At 58.8% G+C, this 20,577-nt stretch overlaps 10 non-coding genes across 10 annotated transcripts; all 10 read left to right on the top strand.

Annotated features, from left to right (window-relative positions):
* The first annotated feature begins 867 nt into the window (after window positions 1–867).
* On the top strand, window positions 868–940 carry trnaa-ugc (transfer RNA alanine (anticodon UGC)). The gene has a single exon. It is a non-coding gene; the product is annotated as a tRNA-Ala (tRNA).
* Window positions 941–4,161: 3,221 nt separating this feature from the next.
* On the top strand, window positions 4,162–4,234 carry trnaa-ugc (transfer RNA alanine (anticodon UGC)). Its single transcript has one exon. It is a non-coding gene; the product is annotated as a tRNA-Ala (tRNA).
* A 3,221-nt stretch (window positions 4,235–7,455) lies between these two features.
* trnaa-ugc (transfer RNA alanine (anticodon UGC)) lies at window positions 7,456–7,528 on the top strand. Its single transcript has one exon. It is a non-coding gene; the product is annotated as a tRNA-Ala (tRNA).
* A 1,574-nt stretch (window positions 7,529–9,102) lies between these two features.
* On the top strand, window positions 9,103–9,175 carry trnaa-ugc (transfer RNA alanine (anticodon UGC)). The gene has a single exon. It is a non-coding gene; the product is annotated as a tRNA-Ala (tRNA).
* A 1,574-nt stretch (window positions 9,176–10,749) lies between these two features.
* On the top strand, window positions 10,750–10,822 carry trnaa-ugc (transfer RNA alanine (anticodon UGC)). The gene has a single exon. It is a non-coding gene; the product is annotated as a tRNA-Ala (tRNA).
* A 1,574-nt stretch (window positions 10,823–12,396) lies between these two features.
* On the top strand, window positions 12,397–12,469 carry trnaa-ugc (transfer RNA alanine (anticodon UGC)). Its single transcript has one exon. It is a non-coding gene; the product is annotated as a tRNA-Ala (tRNA).
* A 1,574-nt stretch (window positions 12,470–14,043) lies between these two features.
* On the top strand, window positions 14,044–14,116 carry trnaa-ugc (transfer RNA alanine (anticodon UGC)). The gene has a single exon. It is a non-coding gene; the product is annotated as a tRNA-Ala (tRNA).
* A 1,574-nt stretch (window positions 14,117–15,690) lies between these two features.
* On the top strand, window positions 15,691–15,763 carry trnaa-ugc (transfer RNA alanine (anticodon UGC)). Its single transcript has one exon. It is a non-coding gene; the product is annotated as a tRNA-Ala (tRNA).
* Window positions 15,764–17,337: 1,574 nt separating this feature from the next.
* Window positions 17,338–17,410, top strand: trnaa-ugc (transfer RNA alanine (anticodon UGC)). The gene has a single exon. It is a non-coding gene; the product is annotated as a tRNA-Ala (tRNA).
* A 1,574-nt stretch (window positions 17,411–18,984) lies between these two features.
* On the top strand, window positions 18,985–19,057 carry trnaa-ugc (transfer RNA alanine (anticodon UGC)). Its single transcript has one exon. It is a non-coding gene; the product is annotated as a tRNA-Ala (tRNA).
* Window positions 19,058–20,577: the final 1,520 nt, after the last annotated feature.

Raw genomic sequence — 20,577 nt, 5'->3', positions numbered from 1 at the left:
TTTCCCAGCGACGCTTTGTCGAAAAGCAGCGCTCTAAACTGCTGGGTTGCGGCTTACGACGTCAGGGTGAAGACGCAAGAGCCCTCCGTTCCTGTCGATGAAAACCGCTCGTGAACTTGGCTTTGCTTTCTCTTCGTAAAATCCGACACGTGCAGGGTGTGCGACTCCCTCAGTCGCACGTGTCGACCAGCACTGCATCCTAGGAGGTCAGCACCGATTCGAAAGCGACACAAGCATCCCGCCGCTCACGCGGGGCTCCCCGGTACTCCCTCAGACATGTGGCGGCTGCCGTCGGCGTCTCGGTTGTCTTGGCGTCTGCGTGTGGCGGCTCGTACCTGACAGCAGGACTTTTCCGAACGTGGCAGAGGGCTCGCATCTTTCGAGGACGAAGGAATAGCCCTCCTTTCTCGTCGCGGCCCAGCCCGAACACTTGCCCTTCTCCAGAGTACGCTCTCTTCTTCGGAGGTTTCTGCCTGTCCTCGTTGTGGCACGTCTGCAGTGGCACCCCAAGACCAGCAGGCTGCGCCCTGTAGGAACGGTACTTCCAGAGAGTCAGCGCGTGCTCAAAGGTCGAGGGACTCTGCAATCAGTCAGACAGGGATCTCGAGCACTGCCTCAGACTCGCAGTGGCTATTCACGCCGCTCAGCTCGCTCGCAATCTGCAACGTGCGGCTCAGCGCCGATGCTTTCGGCGGCACCGTGTTTTCCGGAATGCTTCGGCTACCCGGCTCCTGATTCCGCTCGAACGTGCCGATTGTGCGGCTGAATGCAGCGTGCAATGGCGACGGGAAATTCCCTGCTGCTCTCGGGTCCCCACAGAAAGCACCTGAGAAACTCACGGGACCAGCCAGTCAACCAGACAGGTGAGGGGAATTAGCTCAAGTGGTAGAGCGCTCGCTTTGCATGCGAGAGGTAGTGGGATCGATGCCCACATTCTCCACTTTGGTTTTTTCCCTCAGGAAGCAAGCTGAAGAGCCTGGAAGCTCGATCTCGAGACAAAAATCCGATCGTGTGCAAGGTCTTTGCTGACGCGCAGGACTGCTGGATGGGTGGGGTCTATATTCTCTGTCTGGAAACGACAGGCCGCGTGTCGTCAAGACGCCCGACGCGTCGGCAGCCCGTTCGCTCTGGTGTGCTCGGATCAAATCGGGCGTCCAGCAAATTATGTCTGCTGCTGAGAAAATCAAAACACGATAAAAGGCCACCCTCTCTCAAGTTTGCCTTCTCTGAGGATTGAACTCAGGACCTTCCGATTATGAGACTGACGCGCTGCCTACTGCGCTAAGAAGGCACAGCAAAGCCCAGCCAGCAGCCAGAGTAGGCCGGTTTCCCAGGCGCCACTCAACCCCAAACCAAACCTTGTCAGAAACCTGCAGCTCAGGAGAGGGCAGGAGAGCGCCTTCCGATCCACAGTGGCAAAACGTCGCCCGTTACGTGGCAGGCTGCAGCCCGAGCAGGGACACGACCCAACGGCGGCGTCTTGGATCCTCGCGTCCGCAAGTCGGTATGTCCGGCGCGCGGCAGCCAACGATCGGCAAAGCAGTTCACCGCTTTGTAGCGCCGCGCCGCAACGTGCAAAGATCCTTTGCTCAGCACGCAATGCAGGCAAGAATGACGCGCTTCCTTCTACAGAAAGGAGGCCTGGGTTTTCCCAGCGACGCTTTGTCGAAAAGCAGCGCTCTAAACTGCTGGGTTGCGGCTTACGACGTCAGGGTGAAGACGCAAGAGCCCTCCGTTCCTGTCGATGAAAACCGCTGGTGAACTTGGCTTTGCTTTCTCTTCGTAAAATCCGACACGTGCAGGGTGTGCGACTCCCTCAGTCGCACGTGTCGACCAGCACTGCATCCTAGGAGGTCAGCACCGATTCGAAAGCGACACAAGCATCCCGCCGCTCACGCGGGGCTCCCCGGTACTCCCTCAGACATGTGGCGGCTGCCGTCGGCGTCTCGGTTGTCTTGGCGTCTGCGTGTGGCGGCTCGTACCTGACAGCAGGACTTTTCCGAACGTGGCAGAGGGCTCGCATCTTTCGAGGACGAAGGAATAGCCCTCCTTTCTCGTCGCGGCCCAGCCCGAACACTTGCCCTTCTCCAGAGTACGCTCTCTTCTTCGGAGGTTTCTGCCTGTCCTCGTTGTGGCACGTCTGCAGTGGCACCCCAAGACCAGCAGGCTGCGCCCTGTAGGAACGGTACTTCCAGAGAGTCAGCGCGTGCTCAAAGGTCGAGGGACTCTGCAATCAGTCAGACAGGGATCTCGAGCACTGCCTCAGACTCGCAGTGGCTATTCACGCCGCTCAGCTCGCTCGCAATCTGCAACGTGCGGCTCAGCGCCGATGCTTTCGGCGGCACCGTGTTTTCCGGAATGCTTCGGCTACCCGGCTCCTGATTCCGCTCGAACGTGCCGATTGTGCGGCTGAATGCAGCGTGCAATGGCGACGGGAAATTCCCTGCTGCTCTCGGGTCCCCACAGAAAGCACCTGAGAAACTCACGGGACCAGCCAGTCAACCAGACAGGTGAGGGGAATTAGCTCAAGTGGTAGAGCGCTTGCTTTGCATGCGAGAGGTAGTGGGATCGATGCCCACATTCTCCACTTTGGTTTTTTCCCTCAGGAAGCAAGCTGAAGAGCCTGGAAGCTCGATCTCGAGACAAAAATCCGATCGTGTGCAAGGTCTTTGCTGACGCGCAGGACTGCTGGATGGGTGGGGTCTATATTCTCTGTCTGGAAACGACAGGCCGCGTGTCGTCAAGACGCCCGACGCGTCGGCAGCCCGTTCGCTCTGGTGTGCTCGGATCAAATCGGGCGTCCAGCAAATTATGTCTGCTGCTGAGAAAATCAAAACACGATAAAAGGCCACCCTCTCTCAAGTTTGCCTTCTCTGAGGATTGAACTCAGGACCTTCCGATTATGAGACTGACGCGCTGCCTACTGCGCTAAGAAGGCACAGCAAAGCCCAGCCAGCAGCCAGAGTAGGCCGGTTTCCCAGGCGCCACTCAACCCCAAACCAAACCTTGTCAGAAACCCGCAGCTCAGGAGAGGGCAGGAGAGCGCCTTCCGATCCACAGTGGCAAAACGTCGCCCGTTACGTGGCAGGCTGCAGCCCGAGCAGGGACACGACCCAACGGCGGCGTCTTGGATCCTCGCGTCCGCAAGTCGGTATGTCCGGCGCGCGGCAGCCAACGATCGGCAAAGCAGTTCACCGCTTTGTAGCGCCGCGCCGCAACGTGCAAAGATCCTTTGCTCAGCACGCAATGCAGGCAAGAATGACGCGCTTCCTTCTACAGAAAGGAGGCCTGGGTTTTCCCAGCGACGCTTTGTCGAAAAGCAGCGCTCTAAACTGCTGGGTTGCGGCTTACGACGTCAGGGTGAAGACGCAAGAGCCCTCCGTTCCTGTCGATGAAAACCGCTCGTGAACTTGGCTTTGCTTTCTCTTCGTAAAATCCGACACGTGCAGGGTGTGTGACTCCCTCAGTCGCACGTGTCGACCAGCACTGCATCCTAGGAGGTCAGCACCGATTCGAAAGCGACACAAGCATCCCGCCGCTCACGCGGGGCTCCCCGGTACTCCCTCAGACATGTGGCGGCTGCCGTCGGCGTCTCGGTTGTCTTGGCGTCTGCGTGTGGCGGCTCGTACCTGACAGCAGGACTTTTCCGAACGTGGCAGAGGGCTCGCATCTTTCGAGGACGAAGGAATAGCCCTCCTTTCTCGTCGCGGCCCAGCCCGAACACTTGCCCTTCTCCAGAGTACGCTCTCTTCTTCGGAGGTTTCTGCCTGTCCTCGTTGTGGCACGTCTGCAGTGGCACCCCAAGACCAGCAGGCTGCGCCCTGTAGGAACGGTACTTCCAGAGAGTCAGCGCGTGCTCAAAGGTCGAGGGACTCTGCAATCAGTCAGACAGGGATCTCGAGCACTGCCTCAGACTCGCAGTGGCTATTCACGCCGCTCAGCTCGCTCGCAATCTGCAACGTGCGGCTCAGCGCCGATGCTTTCGGCGGCACCGTGTTTTCCGGAATGCTTCGGCTACCCGGCTCCTGATTCCGCTCGAACGTGCCGATTGTGCGGCTGAATGCAGCGTGCAATGGCGACGGGAAATTCCCTGCTGCTCTCGGGTCCCCACAGAAAGCACCTGAGAAACTCACGGGACCAGCCAGTCAACCAGACAGGTGAGGGGAATTAGCTCAAGTGGTAGAGCGCTCGCTTTGCATGCGAGAGGTAGTGGGATCGATGCCCACATTCTCCACTTTGGTTTTTTCCCTCAGGAAGCAAGCTGAAGAGCCTGGAAGCTCGATCTCGAGACAAAAATCCGATCGTGTGCAAGGTCTTTGCTGACGCGCAGGACTGCTGGATGGGTGGGGTCTATATTCTCTGTCTGGAAACGACAGGCCGCGTGTCGTCAAGACGCCCGACGCGTCGGCAGCCCGTTCGCTCTGGTGTGCTCGGATCAAATCGGGCGTCCAGCAAATTATGTCTGCTGCTGAGAAAATCAAAACACGATAAAAGGCCACCCTCTCTCAAGTTTGCCTTCTCTGAGGATTGAACTCAGGACCTTCCGATTATGAGACTGACGCGCTGCCTACTGCGCTAAGAAGGCACAGCAAAGCCCAGCCAGCAGCCAGAGTAGGCCGGTTTCCCAGGCGCCACTCAACCCCAAACCAAACCTTGTCAGAAACCTGCAGCTCAGGAGAGGGCAGGAGAGCGCCTTCCGATCCACAGTGGCAAAACGTCGCCCGTTACGTGGCAGGCTGCAGCCCGAGCAGGGACACGACCCAACGGCGGCGTCTTGGATCCTCGCGTCCGCAAGTCGGTATGTCCGGCGCGCGGCAGCCAACGATCGGCAAAGCAGTTCACCGCTTTGTAGCGCCGCGCCGCAACGTGCAAAGATCCTTTGCTCAGCACGCAATGCAGGCAAGAATGACGCGCTTCCTTCTACAGAAAGGAGGCCTGGGTTTTCCCAGCGACGCTTTGTCGAAAAGCAGCGCTCTAAACTGCTGGGTTGCGGCTTACGACGTCAGGGTGAAGACGCAAGAGCCCTCCGTTCCTGTCGATGAAAACCGCTGGTGAACTTGGCTTTGCTTTCTCTTCGTAAAATCCGACACGTGCAGGGTGTGCGACTCCCTCAGTCGCACGTGTCGACCAGCACTGCATCCTAGGAGGTCAGCACCGATTCGAAAGCGACACAAGCATCCCGCCGCTCACGCGGGGCTCCCCGGTACTCCCTCAGACATGTGGCGGCTGCCGTCGGCGTCTCGGTTGTCTTGGCGTCTGCGTGTGGCGGCTCGTACCTGACAGCAGGACTTTTCCGAACGTGGCAGAGGGCTCGCATCTTTCGAGGACGAAGGAATAGCCCTCCTTTCTCGTCGCGGCCCAGCCCGAACACTTGCCCTTCTCCAGAGTACGCTCTCTTCTTCGGAGGTTTCTGCCTGTCCTCGTTGTGGCACGTCTGCAGTGGCACCCCAAGACCAGCAGGCTGCGCCCTGTAGGAACGGTACTTCCAGAGAGTCAGCGCGTGCTCAAAGGTCGAGGGACTCTGCAATCAGTCAGACAGGGATCTCGAGCACTGCCTCAGACTCGCAGTGGCTATTCACGCCGCTCAGCTCGCTCGCAATCTGCAACGTGCGGCTCAGCGCCGATGCTTTCGGCGGCACCGTGTTTTCCGGAATGCTTCGGCTACCCGGCTCCTGATTCCGCTCGAACGTGCCGATTGTGCGGCTGAATGCAGCGTGCAATGGCGACGGGAAATTCCCTGCTGCTCTCGGGTCCCCACAGAAAGCACCTGAGAAACTCACGGGACCAGCCAGTCAACCAGACAGGTGAGGGGAATTAGCTCAAGTGGTAGAGCGCTTGCTTTGCATGCGAGAGGTAGTGGGATCGATGCCCACATTCTCCACTTTGGTTTTTTCCCTCAGGAAGCAAGCTGAAGAGCCTGGAAGCTCGATCTCGAGACAAAAATCCGATCGTGTGCAAGGTCTTTGCTGACGCGCAGGACTGCTGGATGGGTGGGGTCTATATTCTCTGTCTGGAAACGACAGGCCGCGTGTCGTCAAGACGCCCGACGCGTCGGCAGCCCGTTCGCTCTGGTGTGCTCGGATCAAATCGGGCGTCCAGCAAATTATGTCTGCTGCTGAGAAAATCAAAACACGATAAAAGGCCACCCTCTCTCAAGTTTGCCTTCTCTGAGGATTGAACTCAGGACCTTCCGATTATGAGACTGACGCGCTGCCTACTGCGCTAAGAAGGCACAGCAAAGCCCAGCCAGCAGCCAGAGTAGGCCGGTTTCCCAGGCGCCACTCAACCCCAAACCAAACCTTGTCAGAAACCCGCAGCTCAGGAGAGGGCAGGAGAGCGCCTTCCGATCCACAGTGGCAAAACGTCGCCCGTTACGTGGCAGGCTGCAGCCCGAGCAGGGACACGACCCAACGGCGGCGTCTTGGATCCTCGCGTCCGCAAGTCGGTATGTCCGGCGCGCGGCAGCCAACGATCGGCAAAGCAGTTCACCGCTTTGTAGCGCCGCGCCGCAACGTGCAAAGATCCTTTGCTCAGCACGCAATGCAGGCAAGAATGACGCGCTTCCTTCTACAGAAAGGAGGCCTGGGTTTTCCCAGCGACGCTTTGTCGAAAAGCAGCGCTCTAAACTGCTGGGTTGCGGCTTACGACGTCAGGGTGAAGACGCAAGAGCCCTCCGTTCCTGTCGATGAAAACCGCTCGTGAACTTGGCTTTGCTTTCTCTTCGTAAAATCCGACACGTGCAGGGTGTGCGACTCCCTCAGTCGCACGTGTCGACCAGCACTGCATCCTAGGAGGTCAGCACCGATTCGAAAGCGACACAAGCATCCCGCCGCTCACGCGGGGCTCCCCGGTACTCCCTCAGACATGTGGCGGCTGCCGTCGGCGTCTCGGTTGTCTTGGCGTCTGCGTGTGGCGGCTCGTACCTGACAGCAGGACTTTTCCGAACGTGGCAGAGGGCTCGCATCTTTCGAGGACGAAGGAATAGCCCTCCTTTCTCGTCGCGGCCCAGCCCGAACACTTGCCCTTCTCCAGAGTACGCTCTCTTCTTCGGAGGTTTCTGCCTGTCCTCGTTGTGGCACGTCTGCAGTGGCACCCCAAGACCAGCAGGCTGCGCCCTGTAGGAACGGTACTTCCAGAGAGTCAGCGCGTGCTCAAAGGTCGAGGGACTCTGCAATCAGTCAGACAGGGATCTCGAGCACTGCCTCAGACTCGCAGTGGCTATTCACGCCGCTCAGCTCGCTCGCAATCTGCAACGTGCGGCTCAGCGCCGATGCTTTCGGCGGCACCGTGTTTTCCGGAATGCTTCGGCTACCCGGCTCCTGATTCCGCTCGAACGTGCCGATTGTGCGGCTGAATGCAGCGTGCAATGGCGACGGGAAATTCCCTGCTGCTCTCGGGTCCCCACAGAAAGCACCTGAGAAACTCACGGGACCAGCCAGTCAACCAGACAGGTGAGGGGAATTAGCTCAAGTGGTAGAGCGCTCGCTTTGCATGCGAGAGGTAGTGGGATCGATGCCCACATTCTCCACTTTGGTTTTTTCCCTCAGGAAGCAAGCTGAAGAGCCTGGAAGCTCGATCTCGAGACAAAAATCCGATCGTGTGCAAGGTCTTTGCTGACGCGCAGGACTGCTGGATGGGTGGGGTCTATATTCTCTGTCTGGAAACGACAGGCCGCGTGTCGTCAAGACGCCCGACGCGTCGGCAGCCCGTTCGCTCTGGTGTGCTCGGATCAAATCGGGCGTCCAGCAAATTATGTCTGCTGCTGAGAAAATCAAAACACGATAAAAGGCCACCCTCTCTCAAGTTTGCCTTCTCTGAGGATTGAACTCAGGACCTTCCGATTATGAGACTGACGCGCTGCCTACTGCGCTAAGAAGGCACAGCAAAGCCCAGCCAGCAGCCAGAGTAGGCCGGTTTCCCAGGCGCCACTCAACCCCAAACCAAACCTTGTCAGAAACCTGCAGCTCAGGAGAGGGCAGGAGAGCGCCTTCCGATCCACAGTGGCAAAACGTCGCCCGTTACGTGGCAGGCTGCAGCCCGAGCAGGGACACGACCCAACGGCGGCGTCTTGGATCCTCGCGTCCGCAAGTCGGTATGTCCGGCGCGCGGCAGCCAACGATCGGCAAAGCAGTTCACCGCTTTGTAGCGCCGCGCCGCAACGTGCAAAGATCCTTTGCTCAGCACGCAATGCAGGCAAGAATGACGCGCTTCCTTCTACAGAAAGGAGGCCTGGGTTTTCCCAGCGACGCTTTGTCGAAAAGCAGCGCTCTAAACTGCTGGGTTGCGGCTTACGACGTCAGGGTGAAGACGCAAGAGCCCTCCGTTCCTGTCGATGAAAACCGCTGGTGAACTTGGCTTTGCTTTCTCTTCGTAAAATCCGACACGTGCAGGGTGTGCGACTCCCTCAGTCGCACGTGTCGACCAGCACTGCATCCTAGGAGGTCAGCACCGATTCGAAAGCGACACAAGCATCCCGCCGCTCACGCGGGGCTCCCCGGTACTCCCTCAGACATGTGGCGGCTGCCGTCGGCGTCTCGGTTGTCTTGGCGTCTGCGTGTGGCGGCTCGTACCTGACAGCAGGACTTTTCCGAACGTGGCAGAGGGCTCGCATCTTTCGAGGACGAAGGAATAGCCCTCCTTTCTCGTCGCGGCCCAGCCCGAACACTTGCCCTTCTCCAGAGTACGCTCTCTTCTTCGGAGGTTTCTGCCTGTCCTCGTTGTGGCACGTCTGCAGTGGCACCCCAAGACCAGCAGGCTGCGCCCTGTAGGAACGGTACTTCCAGAGAGTCAGCGCGTGCTCAAAGGTCGAGGGACTCTGCAATCAGTCAGACAGGGATCTCGAGCACTGCCTCAGACTCGCAGTGGCTATTCACGCCGCTCAGCTCGCTCGCAATCTGCAACGTGCGGCTCAGCGCCGATGCTTTCGGCGGCACCGTGTTTTCCGGAATGCTTCGGCTACCCGGCTCCTGATTCCGCTCGAACGTGCCGATTGTGCGGCTGAATGCAGCGTGCAATGGCGACGGGAAATTCCCTGCTGCTCTCGGGTCCCCACAGAAAGCACCTGAGAAACTCATGGGACCAGCCAGTCAACCAGACAGGTGAGGGGAATTAGCTCAAGTGGTAGAGCGCTCGCTTTGCATGCGAGAGGTAGTGGGATCGATGCCCACATTCTCCACTTTGGTTTTTTCCCTCAGGAAGCAAGCTGAAGAGCCTGGAAGCTCGATCTCGAGACAAAAATCCGATCGTGTGCAAGGTCTTTGCTGACGCGCAGGACTGCTGGATGGGTGGGGTCTATATTCTCTGTCTGGAAACGACAGGCCGCGTGTCGTCAAGACGCCCGACGCGTCGGCAGCCCGTTCGCTCTGGTGTGCTCGGATCAAATCGGGCGTCCAGCAAATTATGTCTGCTGCTGAGAAAATCAAAACACGATAAAAGGCCACCCTCTCTCAAGTTTGCCTTCTCTGAGGATTGAACTCAGGACCTTCCGATTATGAGACTGACGCGCTGCCTACTGCGCTAAGAAGGCACAGCAAAGCCCAGCCAGCAGCCAGAGTAGGCCGGTTTCCCAGGCGCCACTCAACCCCAAACCAAACCTTGTCAGAAACCCGCAGCTCAGGAGAGGGCAGGAGAGCGCCTTCCGATCCACAGTGGCAAAACGTCGCCCGTTACGTGGCAGGCTGCAGCCCGAGCAGGGACACGACCCAACGGCGGCGTCTTGGATCCTCGCGTCCGCAAGTCGGTATGTCCGGCGCGCGGCAGCCAACGATCGGCAAAGCAGTTCACCGCTTTGTAGCGCCGCGCCGCAACGTGCAAAGATCCTTTGCTCAGCACGCAATGCAGGCAAGAATGACGCGCTTCCTTCTACAGAAAGGAGGCCTGGGTTTTCCCAGCGACGCTTTGTCGAAAAGCAGCGCTCTAAACTGCTGGGTTGCGGCTTACGACGTCAGGGTGAAGACGCAAGAGCCCTCCGTTCCTGTCGATGAAAACCGCTCGTGAACTTGGCTTTGCTTTCTCTTCGTAAAATCCGACACGTGCAGGGTGTGCGACTCCCTCAGTCGCACGTGTCGACCAGCACTGCATCCTAGGAGGTCAGCACCGATTCGAAAGCGACACAAGCATCCCGCCGCTCACGCGGGGCTCCCCGGTACTCCCTCAGACATGTGGCGGCTGCCGTCGGCGTCTCGGTTGTCTTGGCGTCTGCGTGTGGCGGCTCGTACCTGACAGCAGGACTTTTCCGAACGTGGCAGAGGGCTCGCATCTTTCGAGGACGAAGGAATAGCCCTCCTTTCTCGTCGCGGCCCAGCCCGAACACTTGCCCTTCTCCAGAGTACGCTCTCTTCTTCGGAGGTTTCTGCCTGTCCTCGTTGTGGCACGTCTGCAGTGGCACCCCAAGACCAGCAGGCTGCGCCCTGTAGGAACGGTACTTCCAGAGAGTCAGCGCGTGCTCAAAGGTCGAGGGACTCTGCAATCAGTCAGACAGGGATCTCGAGCACTGCCTCAGACTCGCAGTGGCTATTCACGCCGCTCAGCTCGCTCGCAATCTGCAACGTGCGGCTCAGCGCCGATGCTTTCGGCGGCACCGTGTTTTCCGGAATGCTTCGGCTACCCGGCTCCTGATTCCGCTCGAACGTGCCGATTGTGCGGCTGAATGCAGCGTGCAATGGCGACGGGAAATTCCCTGCTGCTCTCGGGTCCCCACAGAAAGCACCTGAGAAACTCACGGGACCAGCCAGTCAACCAGACAGGTGAGGGGAATTAGCTCAAGTGGTAGAGCGCTCGCTTTGCATGCGAGAGGTAGTGGGATCGATGCCCACATTCTCCACTTTGGTTTTTTCCCTCAGGAAGCAAGCTGAAGAGCCTGGAAGCTCGATCTCGAGACAAAAATCCGATCGTGTGCAAGGTCTTTGCTGACGCGCAGGACTGCTGGATGGGTGGGGTCTATATTCTCTGTCTGGAAACGACAGGCCGCGTGTCGTCAAGACGCCCGACGCGTCGGCAGCCCGTTCGCTCTGGTGTGCTCGGATCAAATCGGGCGTCCAGCAAATTATGTCTGCTGCTGAGAAAATCAAAACACGATAAAAGGCCACCCTCTCTCAAGTTTGCCTTCTCTGAGGATTGAACTCAGGACCTTCCGATTATGAGACTGACGCGCTGCCTACTGCGCTAAGAAGGCACAGCAAAGCCCAGCCAGCAGCCAGAGTAGGCCGGTTTCCCAGGCGCCACTCAACCCCAAACCAAACCTTGTCAGAAACCCGCAGCTCAGGAGAGGGCAGGAGAGCGCCTTCCGATCCACAGTGGCAAAACGTCGCCCGTTACGTGGCAGGCTGCAGCCCGAGCAGGGACACGACCCAACGGCGGCGTCTTGGATCCTCGCGTCCGCAAGTCGGTATGTCCGGCGCGCGGCAGCCAACGATCGGCAAAGCAGTTCACCGCTTTGTAGCGCCGCGCCGCAACGTGCAAAGATCCTTTGCTCAGCACGCAATGCAGGCAAGAATGACGCGCTTCCTTCTACAGAAAGGAGGCCTGGGTTTTCCCAGCGACGCTTTGTCGAAAAGCAGCGCTCTAAACTGCTGGGTTGCGGCTTACGACGTCAGGGTGAAGACGCAAGAGCCCTCCGTTCCTGTCGATGAAAACCGCTCGTGAACTTGGCTTTGCTTTCTCTTCGTAAAATCCGACACGTGCAGGGTGTGCGACTCCCTCAGTCGCACGTGTCGACCAGCACTGCATCCTAGGAGGTCAGCACCGATTCGAAAGCGACACAAGCATCCCGCCGCTCACGCGGGGCTCCCCGGTACTCCCTCAGACATGTGGCGGCTGCCGTCGGCGTCTCGGTTGTCTTGGCGTCTGCGTGTGGCGGCTCGTACCTGACAGCAGGACTTTTCCGAACGTGGCAGAGGGCTCGCATCTTTCGAGGACGAAGGAATAGCCCTCCTTTCTCGTCGCGGCCCAGCCCGAACACTTGCCCTTCTCCAGAGTACGCTCTCTTCTTCGGAGGTTTCTGCCTGTCCTCGTTGTGGCACGTCTGCAGTGGCACCCCAAGACCAGCAGGCTGCGCCCTGTAGGAACGGTACTTCCAGAGAGTCAGCGCGTGCTCAAAGGTCGAGGGACTCTGCAATCAGTCAGACAGGGATCTCGAGCACTGCCTCAGACTCGCAGTGGCTATTCACGCCGCTCAGCTCGCTCGCAATCTGCAACGTGCGGCTCAGCGCCGATGCTTTCGGCGGCACCGTGTTTTCCGGAATGCTTCGGCTACCCGGCTCCTGATTCCGCTCGAACGTGCCGATTGTGCGGCTGAATGCAGCGTGCAATGGCGACGGGAAATTCCCTGCTGCTCTCGGGTCCCCACAGAAAGCACCTGAGAAACTCACGGGACCAGCCAGTCAACCAGACAGGTGAGGGGAATTAGCTCAAGTGGTAGAGCGCTCGCTTTGCATGCGAGAGGTAGTGGGATCGATGCCCACATTCTCCACTTTGGTTTTTTCCCTCAGGAAGCAAGCTGAAGAGCCTGGAAGCTCGATCTCGAGACAAAAATCCGATCGTGTGCAAGGTCTTTGCTGACGCGCAGGACTGCTGGATGGGTGGGGTCTATATTCTCTGTCTGGAAACGACAGGCCGCGTGTCGTCAAGACGCCCGACGCGTCGGCAGCCCGTTCGCTCTGGTGTGCTCGGATCAAATCGGGCGTCCAGCAAATTATGTCTGCTGCTGAGAAAATCAAAACACGATAAAAGGCCACCCTCTCTCAAGTTTGCCTTCTCTGAGGATTGAACTCAGGACCTTCCGATTATGAGACTGACGCGCTGCCTACTGCGCTAAGAAGGCACAGCAAAGCCCAGCCAGCAGCCAGAGTAGGCCGGTTTCCCAGGCGCCACTCAACCCCAAACCAAACCTTGTCAGAAACCTGCAGCTCAGGAGAGGGCAGGAGAGCGCCTTCCGATCCACAGTGGCAAAACGTCGCCCGTTACGTGGCAGGCTGCAGCCCGAGCAGGGACACGACCCAACGGCGGCGTCTTGGATCCTCGCGTCCGCAAGTCGGTATGTCCGGCGCGCGGCAGCCAACGATCGGCAAAGCAGTTCACCGCTTTGTAGCGCCGCGCCGCAACGTGCAAAGATCCTTTGCTCAGCACGCAATGCAGGCAAGAATGACGCGCTTCCTTCTACAGAAAGGAGGCCTGGGTTTTCCCAGCGACGCTTTGTCGAAAAGCAGCGCTCTAAACTGCTGGGTTGCGGCTTACGACGTCAGGGTGAAGACGCAAGAGCCCTCCGTTCCTGTCGATGAAAACCGCTGGTGAACTTGGCTTTGCTTTCTCTTCGTAAAATCCGACACGTGCAGGGTGTGCGACTCCCTCAGTCGCACGTGTCGACCAGCACTGCATCCTAGGAGGTCAGCACCGATTCGAAAGCGACACAAGCATCCCGCCGCTCACGCGGGGCTCCCCGGTACTCCCTCAGACATGTGGCGGCTGCCGTCGGCGTCTCGGTTGTCTTGGCGTCTGCGTGTGGCGGCTCGTACCTGACAGCAGGACTTTTCCGAACGTGGCAGAGGGCTCGCATCTTTCGAGGACGAAGGAATAGCCCTCCTTTCTCGTCGCGGCCCAGCCCGAACACTTGCCCTTCTCCAGAGTACGCTCTCTTCTTCGGAGGTTTCTGCCTGTCCTCGTTGTGGCACGTCTGCAGTGGCACCCCAAGACCAGCAGGCTGCGCCCTGTAGGAACGGTACTTCCAGAGAGTCAGCGCGTGCTCAAAGGTCGAGGGACTCTGCAATCAGTCAGACAGGGATCTCGAGCACTGCCTCAGACTCGCAGTGGCTATTCACGCCGCTCAGCTCGCTCGCAATCTGCAACGTGCGGCTCAGCGCCGATGCTTTCGGCGGCACCGTGTTTTCCGGAATGCTTCGGCTACCCGGCTCCTGATTCCGCTCGAACGTGCCGATTGTGCGGCTGAATGCAGCGTGCAATGGCGACGGGAAATTCCCTGCTGCTCTCGGGTCCCCACAGAAAGCACCTGAGAAACTCATGGGACCAGCCAGTCAACCAGACAGGTGAGGGGAATTAGCTCAAGTGGTAGAGCGCTCGCTTTGCATGCGAGAGGTAGTGGGATCGATGCCCACATTCTCCACTTTGGTTTTTTCCCTCAGGAAGCAAGCTGAAGAGCCTGGAAGCTCGATCTCGAGACAAAAATCCGATCGTGTGCAAGGTCTTTGCTGACGCGCAGGACTGCTGGATGGGTGGGGTCTATATTCTCTGTCTGGAAACGACAGGCCGCGTGTCGTCAAGACGCCCGACGCGTCGGCAGCCCGTTCGCTCTGGTGTGCTCGGATCAAATCGGGCGTCCAGCAAATTATGTCTGCTGCTGAGAAAATCAAAACACGATAAAAGGCCACCCTCTCTCAAGTTTGCCTTCTCTGAGGATTGAACTCAGGACCTTCCGATTATGAGACTGACGCGCTGCCTACTGCGCTAAGAAGGCACAGCAAAGCCCAGCCAGCAGCCAGAGTAGGCCGGTTTCCCAGGCGCCACTCAACCCCAAACCAAACCTTGTCAGAAACCCGCAGCTCAGGAGAGGGCAGGAGAGCGCCTTCCGATCCACAGTGGCAAAACGTCGCCCGTTACGTGGCAGGCTGCAGCCCGAGCAGGGACACGACCCAACGGCGGCGTCTTGGATCCTCGCGTCCGCAAGTCGGTATGTCCGGCGCGCGGCAGCCAACGATCGGCAAAGCAGTTCACCGCTTTGTAGCGCCGCGCCGCAACGTGCAAAGATCCTTTGCTCAGCACGCAATGCAGGCAAGAATGACGCGCTTCCTTCTACAGAAAGGAGGCCTGGGTTTTCCCAGCGACGCTTTGTCGAAAAGCAGCGCTCTAAACTGCTGGGTTGCGGCTTACGACGTCAGGGTGAAGACGCAAGAGCCCTCCGTTCCTGTCGATGAAAACCGCTCGTGAACTTGGCTTTGCTTTCTCTTCGTAAAATCCGACACGTGCAGGGTGTGCGACTCCCTCAGTCGCACGTGTCGACCAGCACTGCATCCTAGGAGGTCAGCACCGATTCGAAAGCGACACAAGCATCCCGCCGCTCACGCGGGGCTCCCCGGTACTCCCTCAGACATGTGGCGGCTGCCGTCGGCGTCTCGGTTGTCTTGGCGTCTGCGTGTGGCGGCTCGTACCTGACAGCAGGACTTTTCCGAACGTGGCAGAGGGCTCGCATCTTTCGAGGACGAAGGAATAGCCCTCCTTTCTCGTCGCGGCCCAGCCCGAACACTTGCCCTTCTCCAGAGTACGCTCTCTTCTTCGGAGGTTTCTGCCTGTCCTCGTTGTGGCACGTCTGCAGTGGCACCCCAAGACCAGCAGGCTGCGCCCTGTAGGAACGGTACTTCCAGAGAGTCAGCGCGTGCTCAAAGGTCGAGGGACTCTGCAATCAGTCAGACAGGGATCTCGAGCACTGCCTCAGACTCGCAGTGGCTATTCACGCCGCTCAGCTCGCTCGCAATCTGCAACGTGCGGCTCAGCGCCGATGCTTTCGGCGGCACCGTGTTTTCCGGAATGCTTCGGCTACCCGGCTCCTGATTCCGCTCGAACGTGCCGATTGTGCGGCTGAATGCAGCGTGCAATGGCGACGGGAAATTCCCTGCTGCTCTCGGGTCCCCACAGAAAGCACCTGAGAAACTCACGGGACCAGCCAGTCAACCAGACAGGTGAGGGGAATTAGCTCAAGTGGTAGAGCGCTCGCTTTGCATGCGAGAGGTAGTGGGATCGATGCCCACATTCTCCACTTTGGTTTTTTCCCTCAGGAAGCAAGCTGAAGAGCCTGGAAGCTCGATCTCGAGACAAAAATCCGATCGTGTGCAAGGTCTTTGCTGACGCGCAGGACTGCTGGATGGGTGGGGTCTATATTCTCTGTCTGGAAACGACAGGCCGCGTGTCGTCAAGACGCCCGACGCGTCGGCAGCCCGTTCGCTCTGGTGTGCTCGGATCAAATCGGGCGTCCAGCAAATTATGTCTGCTGCTGAGAAAATCAAAACACGATAAAAGGCCACCCTCTCTCAAGTTTGCCTTCTCTGAGGATTGAACTCAGGACCTTCCGATTATGAGACTGACGCGCTGCCTACTGCGCTAAGAAGGCACAGCAAAGCCCAGCCAGCAGCCAGAGTAGGCCGGTTTCCCAGGCGCCACTCAACCCCAAACCAAACCTTGTCAGAAACCCGCAGCTCAGGAGAGGGCAGGAGAGCGCCTTCCGATCCACAGTGGCAAAACGTCGCCCGTTACGTGGCAGGCTGCAGCCCGAGCAGGGACACGACCCAACGGCGGCGTCTTGGATCCTCGCGTCCGCAAGTCGGTATGTCCGGCGCGCGGCAGCCAACGATCGGCAAAGCAGTTCACCGCTTTGTAGCGCCGCGCCGCAACGTGCAAAGATCCTTTGCTCAGCACGCAATGCAGGCAAGAATGACGCGCTTCCTTCTACAGAAAGGAGGCCTGGGTTTTCCCAGCGACGCTTTGTCGAAAAGCAGCGCTCTAAACTGCTGGGTTGCGGCTTACGACGTCAGGGTGAAGACGCAAGAGCCCTCCGTTCCTGTCGATGAAAACCGCTCGTGAACTTGGCTTTGCTTTCTCTTCGTAAAATCCGACACGTGCAGGGTGTGCGACTCCCTCAGTCGCACGTGTCGACCAGCACTGCATCCTAGGAGGTCAGCACCGATTCGAAAGCGACACAAGCATCCCGCCGCTCACGCGGGGCTCCCCGGTACTCCCTCAGACATGTGGCGGCTGCCGTCGGCGTCTCGGTTGTCTTGGCGTCTGCGTGTGGCGGCTCGTACCTGACAGCAGGACTTTTCCGAACGTGGCAGAGGGCTCGCATCTTTCGAGGACGAAGGAATAGCCCTCCTTTCTCGTCGCGGCCCAGCCCGAACACTTGCCCTTCTCCAGAGTACGCTCTCTTCTTCGGAGGTTTCTGCCTGTCCTCGTTGTGGCACGTCTGCAGTGGCACCCCAAGACCAGCAGGCTGCGCCCTGTAGGAACGGTACTTCCAGAGAGTCAGCGCGTGCTCAAAGGTCGAGGGACTCTGCAATCAGTCAGACAGGGATCTCGAGCACTGCCTCAGACTCGCAGTGGCTATTCACGCCGCTCAGCTCGCTCGCAATCTGCAACGTGCGGCTCAGCGCCGATGCTTTCGGCGGCACCGTGTTTTCCGGAATGCTTCGGCTACCCGGCTCCTGATTCCGCTCGAACGTGCCGATTGTGCGGCTGAATGCAGCGTGCAATGGCGACGGGAAATTCCCTGCTGCTCTCGGGTCCCCACAGAAAGCACCTGAGAAACTCACGGGACCAGCCAGTCAACCAGACAGGTGAGGGGAATTAGCTCAAGTGGTAGAGCGCTCGCTTTGCATGCGAGAGGTAGTGGGATCGATGCCCACATTCTCCACTTTGGTTTTTTCCCTCAGGAAGCAAGCTGAAGAGCCTGGAAGCTCGATCTCGAGACAAAAATCCGATCGTGTGCAAGGTCTTTGCTGACGCGCAGGACTGCTGGATGGGTGGGGTCTATATTCTCTGTCTGGAAACGACAGGCCGCGTGTCGTCAAGACGCCCGACGCGTCGGCAGCCCGTTCGCTCTGGTGTGCTCGGATCAAATCGGGCGTCCAGCAAATTATGTCTGCTGCTGAGAAAATCAAAACACGATAAAAGGCCACCCTCTCTCAAGTTTGCCTTCTCTGAGGATTGAACTCAGGACCTTCCGATTATGAGACTGACGCGCTGCCTACTGCGCTAAGAAGGCACAGCAAAGCCCAGCCAGCAGCCAGAGTAGGCCGGTTTCCCAGGCGCCACTCAACCCCAAACCAAACCTTGTCAGAAACCTGCAGCTCAGGAGAGGGCAGGAGAGCGCCTTCCGATCCACAGTGGCAAAACGTCGCCCGTTACGTGGCAGGCTGCAGCCCGAGCAGGGACACGACCCAACGGCGGCGTCTTGGATCCTCGCGTCCGCAAGTCGGTATGTCCGGCGCGCGGCAGCCAACGATCGGCAAAGCAGTTCACCGCTTTGTAGCGCCGCGCCGCAACGTGCAAAGATCCTTTGCTCAGCACGCAATGCAGGCAAGAATGACGCGCTTCCTTCTACAGAAAGGAGGCCTGGGTTTTCCCAGCGACGCTTTGTCGAAAAGCAGCGCTCTAAACTGCTGGGTTGCGGCTTACGACGTCAGGGTGAAGACGCAAGAGCCCTCCGTTCCTGTCGATGAAAACCGCTGGTGAACTTGGCTTTGCTTTCTCTTCGTAAAATCCGACACGTGCAGGGTGTGCGACTCCCTCAGTCGCACGTGTCGACCAGCACTGCATCCTAGGAGGTCAGCACCGATTCGAAAGCGACACAAGCATCCCGCCGCTCACGCGGGGCTCCCCGGTACTCCCTCAGACATGTGGCGGCTGCCGTCGGCGTCTCGGTTGTCTTGGCGTCTGCGTGTGGCGGCTCGTACCTGACAGCAGGACTTTTCCGAACGTGGCAGAGGGCTCGCATCTTTCGAGGACGAAGGAATAGCCCTCCTTTCTCGTCGCGGCCCAGCCCGAACACTTGCCCTTCTCCAGAGTACGCTCTCTTCTTCGGAGGTTTCTGCCTGTCCTCGTTGTGGCACGTCTGCAGTGGCACCCCAAGACCAGCAGGCTGCGCCCTGTAGGAACGGTACTTCCAGAGAGTCAGCGCGTGCTCAAAGGTCGAGGGACTCTGCAATCAGTCAGACAGGGATCTCGAGCACTGCCTCAGACTCGCAGTGGCTATTCACGCCGCTCAGCTCGCTCGCAATCTGCAACGTGCGGCTCAGCGCCGATGCTTTCGGCGGCACCGTGTTTTCCGGAATGCTTCGGCTACCCGGCTCCTGATTCCGCTCGAACGTGCCGATTGTGCGGCTGAATGCAGCGTGCAATGGCGACGGGAAATTCCCTGCTGCTCTCGGGTCCCCACAGAAAGCACCTGAGAAACTCATGGGACCAGCCAGTCAACCAGACAGGTGAGGGGAATTAGCTCAAGTGGTAGAGCGCTCGCTTTGCATGCGAGAGGTAGTGGGATCGATGCCCACATTCTCCACTTTGGTTTTTTCCCTCAGGAAGCAAGCTGAAGAGCCTGGAAGCTCGATCTCGAGACAAAAATCCGATCGTGTGCAAGGTCTTTGCTGACGCGCAGGACTGCTGGATGGGTGGGGTCTATATTCTCTGTCTGGAAACGACAGGCCGCGTGTCGTCAAGACGCCCGACGCGTCGGCAGCCCGTTCGCTCTGGTGTGCTCGGATCAAATCGGGCGTCCAGCAAATTATGTCTGCTGCTGAGAAAATCAAAACACGATAAAAGGCCACCCTCTCTCAAGTTTGCCTTCTCTGAGGATTGAACTCAGGACCTTCCGATTATGAGACTGACGCGCTGCCTACTGCGCTAAGAAGGCACAGCAAAGCCCAGCCAGCAGCCAGAGTAGGCCGGTTTCCCAGGCGCCACTCAACCCCAAACCAAACCTTGTCAGAAACCCGCAGCTCAGGAGAGGGCAGGAGAGCGCCTTCCGATCCACAGTGGCAAAACGTCGCCCGTTACGTGGCAGGCTGCAGCCCGAGCAGGGACACGACCCAACGGCGGCGTCTTGGATCCTCGCGTCCGCAAGTCGGTATGTCCGGCGCGCGGCAGCCAACGATCGGCAAAGCAGTTCACCGCTTTGTAGCGCCGCGCCGCAACGTGCAAAGATCCTTTGCTCAGCACGCAATGCAGGCAAGAATGACGCGCTTCCTTCTACAGAAAGGAGGCCTGGGTTTTCCCAGCGACGCTTTGTCGAAAAGCAGCGCTCTAAACTGCTGGGTTGCGGCTTACGACGTCAGGGTGAAGACGCAAGAGCCCTCCGTTCCTGTCGATGAAAACCGCTGGTGAACTTGGCTTTGCTTTCTCTTCGTAAAATCCGACACGTGCAGGGTGTGCGACTCCCTCAGTCGCACGTGTCGACCAGCACTGCATCCTAGGAGGTCAGCACCGATTCGAAAGCGACACAAGCATCCCGCCGCTCACGCGGGGCTCCCCGGTACTCCCTCAGACATGTGGCGGCTGCCGTCGGCGTCTCGGTTGTCTTGGCGTCTGCGTGTGGCGGCTCGTACCTGACAGCAGGACTTTTCCGAACGTGGCAGAGGGCTCGCATCTTTCGAGGACGAAGGAATAGCCCTCCTTTCTCGTCGCGGCCCAGCCCGAACACTTGCCCTTCTCCAGAGTACGCTCTCTTCTTCGGAGGTTTCTGCCTGTCCTCGTTGTGGCACGTCTGCAGTGGCACCCCAAGACCAGCAGGCTGCGCCCTGTAGGAACGGTACTTCCAGAGAGTCAGCGCGTGCTCAAAGGTCGAGGGACTCTCCAATCAGTCAGACAGGGATCTCGAGCACTGCCTCAGACTCGCAGTGGCTATTCACGCCGCTCAGCTCGCTCGCAATCTGCAACGTGCGGCTCAGCGCCGATGCTTTCGGCGGCACCGTGTTTTCCGGAATGCTTCGGCTACCCGGCTCCTGATTCCGCTCGAACGTGCCGATTGTGCGGCTGAATGCAGCGTGCAATGGCGACGGGAAATTCCCTGCTGCTCTCGGGTCC

Source organism: Stegostoma tigrinum, chromosome 5 (genome assembly GCF_030684315.1).
Source record: "Stegostoma tigrinum isolate sSteTig4 chromosome 5, sSteTig4.hap1, whole genome shotgun sequence".
Lineage (NCBI taxonomy): Eukaryota > Metazoa > Chordata > Chondrichthyes > Orectolobiformes > Stegostomatidae > Stegostoma > Stegostoma tigrinum.
Note: the sequence above shows the minus strand (reverse complement) of the source record. Positions and strands in the feature narration are given on the sequence as shown.